This window comes from Papio anubis, chromosome 5, assembly GCF_008728515.1.
Source record: "Papio anubis isolate 15944 chromosome 5, Panubis1.0, whole genome shotgun sequence".
Classification (NCBI taxonomy): domain Eukaryota; kingdom Metazoa; phylum Chordata; class Mammalia; order Primates; family Cercopithecidae; genus Papio; species Papio anubis.
The window spans coordinates 171907526-171913625 of record NC_044980.1 but is presented as its reverse complement, the minus strand read 5'-3'; positions in this window follow the sequence as shown (position 1 = coordinate 171913625).

Below are 6100 nucleotides of genomic sequence, written 5' to 3'. Positions count from 1 at the left end.
GTGAGCGTTGGAGTCTAGGGGTTCGATCTCCCTTTGAACCCTCGGGGGCTGCTGTCCCTGAGTGTCAGCCTCTTCACCTGCAAGTGGGGTGCTGCGGTTCCACCTTGCAGGCAGTCACGAGGCTCGGGGAGGCAGTTTGTGAAGACCTTGGCTAATTCACCTGCAGAGCTGCCCAGTGATGGCATCTTTCTGCTCCAGTGGGAGACGAAACTGCAGGGTCCAGCTGACCCCGTCACCTTTGATTTGGGCAGATGAGGGTGGTCATGGGGTAGAAACGTGCATGATCCTTCTCCTGAGAAGAGGGCTGGGGACCCCTCAACCAGTGTCCCAGTGAGAGTTCCTAGTTCCCAGGGCATTTTGCAGTGAGCATGATCTTGCTTCCTTCCTCTACTTTAAACTCTCTGCTTAGAACAAAATGCAGCCCCCTGGCTGAGACCCACAAGTCCCTGCCTCCTCGACGGTTTCCTCTCTCACTCCATCCCCTCCTGCTCTCTCCTGTTCTCACCACCCTCTTGCTGCACTGCTCTTGCTTTTCCTGGAGCACAGAAACCTCTTTCTCGTCTCAGGGCCTCTGCACGTGCCGTCTGTCTGCTTGAGGTGCTCCCTGTGTAAGCCACTCTCCCCGGGAAATTCTCTCTGATTAGCTTTTAGCCTAAACCTCCCCCTCCCACCATCCACCACCTTTGTCACACGTGTTCTATATCACCTGCCTCTTTTATCTCCTTCATGGCATCTACCTTTGGAAATCGTCTTGTTTGATTGGTTCTACAAATATTTACTGTGCACCTACTATGTGCCAGGCTGTGTTTTGTCAATTGCCATATTTTCTGCAAGACTTTGGCAAGGTTACCAGTCCAAAGTCAACCCTGGCGTCCTGCCATTAGTGTCCTACAGTACAGTCAGGGTTTGGTTCTAAAGTCAGTGATGGCATGAAAAAGGCCATGGTCAAAACACTCTGCAAATTTCCAGCGTCCACAGTGTTGTGTTTCTGGCCCAATACTGCACTGTGGGTCCAGCCATGTACGGGAAGCGATGGAGAGCGATACTACAAAGGTACCAGTGCTCACTCTGTGAGGATCAGTTGTGAGCCCCACATATGTGGTCAATCATTTGATTCTCAGCCATGTGGTAGCTCACACTGGCAATCCCAGCACTTGATGAGGCCATGGTAGGTGGATCGCTTGAGCCCAAGAGTTCAAGACCGGCTTGGGCAGCAAAACAAGACCCTTTCTTTACAAAATATAAAATATTAGACAGGCACAGTGCTACATGCCTGCAGTCCCAGCTACTTGATTGGTGGAGGTGGGAGGATCACTTGAGCCTAGAATGTTGAGGCTGCGCTGAGCTGTGATCACGCCACTGCACTCAGCCTGGGCGACAGAGTGAGATCTGGTCTCAAAAAAACACATCATTTGATTCTGAAAACTGCTCTGTGACGAGGTTTTATCATGCCCAATACACACTTTAAGAAACTGAGGCACGAGAGGTTAACTTTCCCAAGGGCACACGACTGGAAAGGGGAGTTGAAATCATCTAAGCCAATGAGCCCTGGCGGAATTGCCCTCTCAGTAACCCCAGGAAACCCGACCCCCTGCTACCCAGGACAGCCACGCCCACAGGGTGGGGAAGGAGCTGTCCAGTTAGGAGATGGGCCTCATTATTCCAAAGAACACTGGCACTTTCAGCCACCAACTTGTTTTAGGGGCTACTCGCATCTACCCTCTGTTAAAAACAAATATAAGCCATGCTCAAGCTTTGCTCAAGACTGGGAGGGAAGTGTGCAAGCCCGCTCCAATGAGGAGACAGAGGCAGGCTTGAGAAGATGCATGCTGCGTGCAGGTCACTGTGTGAGGGGTGCCGTCCTGGAGCCGCCCCCATCTGACTAGCAGAAGAGGATGTCACTTGAGCCCACGGGCTCAATTTCAGGCATCTAGTGCCCAACGGGGGTGGTCCTGTGGGTGCTCCATCATGTCAGGGAAGGGTATCGAGGCTGGGGTAGAGAGGGTGGAAGGGAGGAGGTGCGGATTGGAGCGTGCTTTCACGTGGGGAAAAAGGAATGGAGGGAACCGAGATGCCCCCGGGTCCCTGGCTGGGTGCCTGCAGGGAGAGTGGAGACGCCGGATGCTGAGCCCAAGGGGACTGGGCCAGGGCTGGGGCCAGGCTGGAGATGGGGCAGTTCTGGGTTGGTGAGTTGGTGAGGCTCTGAGACATCTTGATGCAGGTGGCTGGGGGAGCTGCATTTACCGGTAGGGTGAACCCGGCCGGTGGGCAGTCATCGGCACACCAGCTCTCGAGCCTGTGGGAAAGGATGAGACTGCCCAGGAAGCAGAGAGGTCAGGGACCGGCCCTAAGGATTGGCCTCGGGTCAGCATGAAGAGAAAAGACTTCTCCTCCTGAGGGGTGGCCCAGAGCCAGAGCCACAGAGACACCGAGCACAGGGACGACTTAGTGCGTTTTTAAAAACAAACTTTAAAAAAATTACCAAAAGGATACAAGCATATATTTTCTTTCTTTCTTTCTTTCTTTTCTTGGCACCCTCAGAGGAAGGGGACACCATTTTGCAGGGGGCAGAGGCGACCGGTTCCTCCAGGAGCCCCACTTTCAGTGTCCTGGCATTTGTGTCCAGTCTCAGTGTTTCTGCAGAGGAAGAAGGACCCCTGGGAGTTGTTGGCAGGAGCAGTGAAGAAGGATGCGCCTACAAGCCAGAGGAGGGACCCTTCTCCCTCCTGGAGGAGAAGTGGGGTCCCCAAGGCTGTAGAGATGGTCAGAGGCCCCCAGCCCTGCACCCAGAGTTTTCCTCCCACCAGGGTCTTCGTCTTAGGGCTTCATCATGGGCACCATAGCCCTGAAGTCCCAGCCAGAAGCTTCGGTGTCTTTAAGGCCCACACTCTTGATCCTGTGAACTGGGAAGGGTCAGGCTGGACTGGATGGAAGGACATTGACGCAGAGGGTGACCTAAAGGGAATGAAGCCCCAGAGGCCAGGGATCCCGGGGATCTAGCAAGGCCTGGGCTGGGGCCACCAAGGCGTTCCTCAAAATCTAGGAAGTAGGAAAGTGTCCAGACAGGCTTAGAAAAGGCTTTGAACACAGATCCCCATAATGTAATATAATTGGGCCCTTCACTAGCTACCTACAGGATTTACATAAAAAGAAAGGAATTCTGCACGCTCTACAGATGATGTAGTACAGGAATGGGATACAAATATCGCGTCACATGGGAAAAGCTTCTTTCGCCAGGCAGGAGGATGCCTGGTACTGTGCAATACTCTGATTTGGAAAGAAAGACAGAAGGCAATGCTGGGGGCACTGGGGTGGATGCGATGCTTAATCCAGGTTTGTCTCAGTCATCCCTTCACCCACAGCCTGTCAGCAACTGGTTTGGCAAATGACCCAGCCTTGGCCCACAGACCACAGGGGAGACAGTGGCCCTTCTGGGAGAGGGTAGTGCCCCTGTGTTTTGGCCATCCTTCTACCTGGTTGGGGCACAGATGCTAGGCAGACAGCAGGGCCCTTGGCGCTGCGGTTAAGCTCCGTGGCCACCACACCTGTAGACTTCCGGGTGCGCGAACTGATGCATTTACTCGTGGTTTAAGCTGACTGTGTTACTTGCAGCAAGGAGCATCTTGAGGGACCCAAAGGCCTTTCCCAGATGAGGGGGCTGGACAAAATGGCCCCTTGACCCTGACAGGGACCAGACACAGGTGAACCCAGAGATTTAGACCCCTGCTCAAATGGTGTCACTGCCTGACACACCCAGATAACCCCTTTAAAATGTTTCTCTGTTCTCTGCTAGGCTGAGCATATGTGCAAAGGACAATCACAAATAGGCATTAAGCTACATCCTTCCCAGGGCCATTAATGCTTAGATTAAGTCTGAGTCTCCATCTTGCATCTCCATGTAGAAATGTTAACCGAGCCCTGATTCCCAAGCCTCCAGACCTCAAGCAGTTTGTCTTTCGCTTCCAGGCAGAATCAATCTCAATGGCAATGGGACGCCTCCGTGGTGCAATCGCAGTAAAAACAATTGCTACTGAAACACCACCCACCTTTCCTCTTTTGCTGGGCACAGCTGCTCCCTATTAAAGTGTGTACATGGCATGGGGAAGGAGCAGGCTCAAGAAACAGCAAGAACCACACTTCCTGCAGACCACTCGGCCTCCACATTCTGTTCAATCAGCGTTCCCTTGACATATTGCTCACCAGGGCCACTCCCGGCCAGAACCCCATCAGAGCATCTGATGGGACCACTGCACCCGCTGTTTGCCAACAGCAACGTTGGACAGAGCTGCTGTCTTCAAGGCCCCTCGACAAGGTAACTAGCCCCTCATGCTTGACCCATTCTGCACACAGGCACCAGTGAGACTAAAAGAGTCCAGCTCCTTTCCCACAGCCCCTAAGAGCTTGTCTGTCATTAGGGAGGGCAGTGAAACCTCACTGCCTCCATCTGCTTGGCAGGTCGTGCCAAGAAAGGTGACTTTGTCAAAGTGCAGGAGACCTTCTCAGGGGCTGGTTTCTGTGTGGACATCAGGGGACGGCATTGGTTCTCAAAGGGGCTCCTGTCTTTAATGAGGTCTGTGCTGAGAAACGTGACCCGGAAGCCCGAGCCAGCCCAGGGAGCCCGACCCTCCTCTCAGGGCAATGCAGGGCAGCCACCAACTGAGAGCGGAGGTGGGCGACAGAAAACATTCCTCCTCCTTAATGCTTCTTCTGCCAGGGCTGGGGGGTGACTCGTGGCACCCAAGATGACCTGGAAAGGTGCTCACCTCTTTCTGCACTTCACATCTTCAGGAAGGTTTTATTTTTTTTTTATTTTTAATTTTTTGAGACGGAGTCTTGCTCTGTGCCCCAGGCTGGAGTGCAGTGGCGTGATCTCGGCTCACTGCAAGCTCCGCCCCCCGGGTTCACACCATTCTCCTGCCTCAGCCTCCTGAGTAGCTGGGACTACAGGTGCCCGCCACCACGCCCGGCTAGTTTTTTGTATTTTTTTTAGTAGAGACGGGGTTCCACAGTGTTAGCCAGAATGGTCTCGATCTCCTGACCTTGTGATCCGCCCGCCTCGGCCTCCCAAAGTGTTGGAATTACAGGCATGAGCCACCGCGCCCGGTCTTCAGGAAGGTTTTAAAGGGGTTGGGTGTGTAAGGCCTGAGCTGACCCTGAATTGTCCTAACTCCTCCCCACAAACACTGGGCTTCTCGGTGAGGGTGACAACTCCAGGTTTTCAGGGACCGTGGTGCTGATGATCACGAACAATAGGCAGGTGTAGGGCAACAGCGGGTGATGAGGACTGCGGTAAGCTGGAGACCACAATCAGACCTGAAAATTCAGGCTCCAGTAGAAACTAACGCACGTGGCATGCGCTGAACAACACATCCAGCGGTGTTGGTCCAGTGGCCCTTGGTTCTTGTCTTTGGGACCTAGACTGAGCACGTAGAGGGGCAGAGAGCCACTGGGGACTTCTGTGTCCCGTATTTTACCTGGAAGAGGAAAAGGGGGACCAGAGAAAAAGGCAAACACCAGCAGAGGGGGAGAGGCGAGATTTGAGTCATGGAGGTTTGAAGTAGGAAGATTTTTGTTGTTGTTCTTTGGTTGTTTTTTGTTTTTCTGTTTGTTTCTGAGTGGAGGACAAGTGATCACGAGGCTGGGATGTGTCTGCAAGTCCCCTCCACCTCCCTGAGGGTTTAACTGTGAAGTTAGATGCATGTGAGCCTCGTTCGTCCACCACCCTGGTGGGTGACAGTGGGGGCACTAAAGGATGGGCTGGGCAAGGGTGCTGCTCTGTCTTCAACTCATCCCTGGTGGCAGGGACATGGGTGATGTGGGAAGAAACAGCTGCCAGGGGTTATTCAGTGTCCAGGAGACAAACTCTTTTTCCAAAAAATATCCTAAAGCAAGTATCCCAAAGTATACAAAATAATTTAGCTCCGTGAACCTGTTAGAAGATGCCATCAACTCACAAAGCCAGAGTTGCTCCTTTTCAGGTCTCCTTTCATACTTCTGATCACATCAGAGCAACGACCTCTGTGCTAGTCCATCTTAAGGCTTTTGTAACACTTGCTAATCAGCTTCAGCCTTCAGTACCTTTAGCAGGTGGAAGTATCTG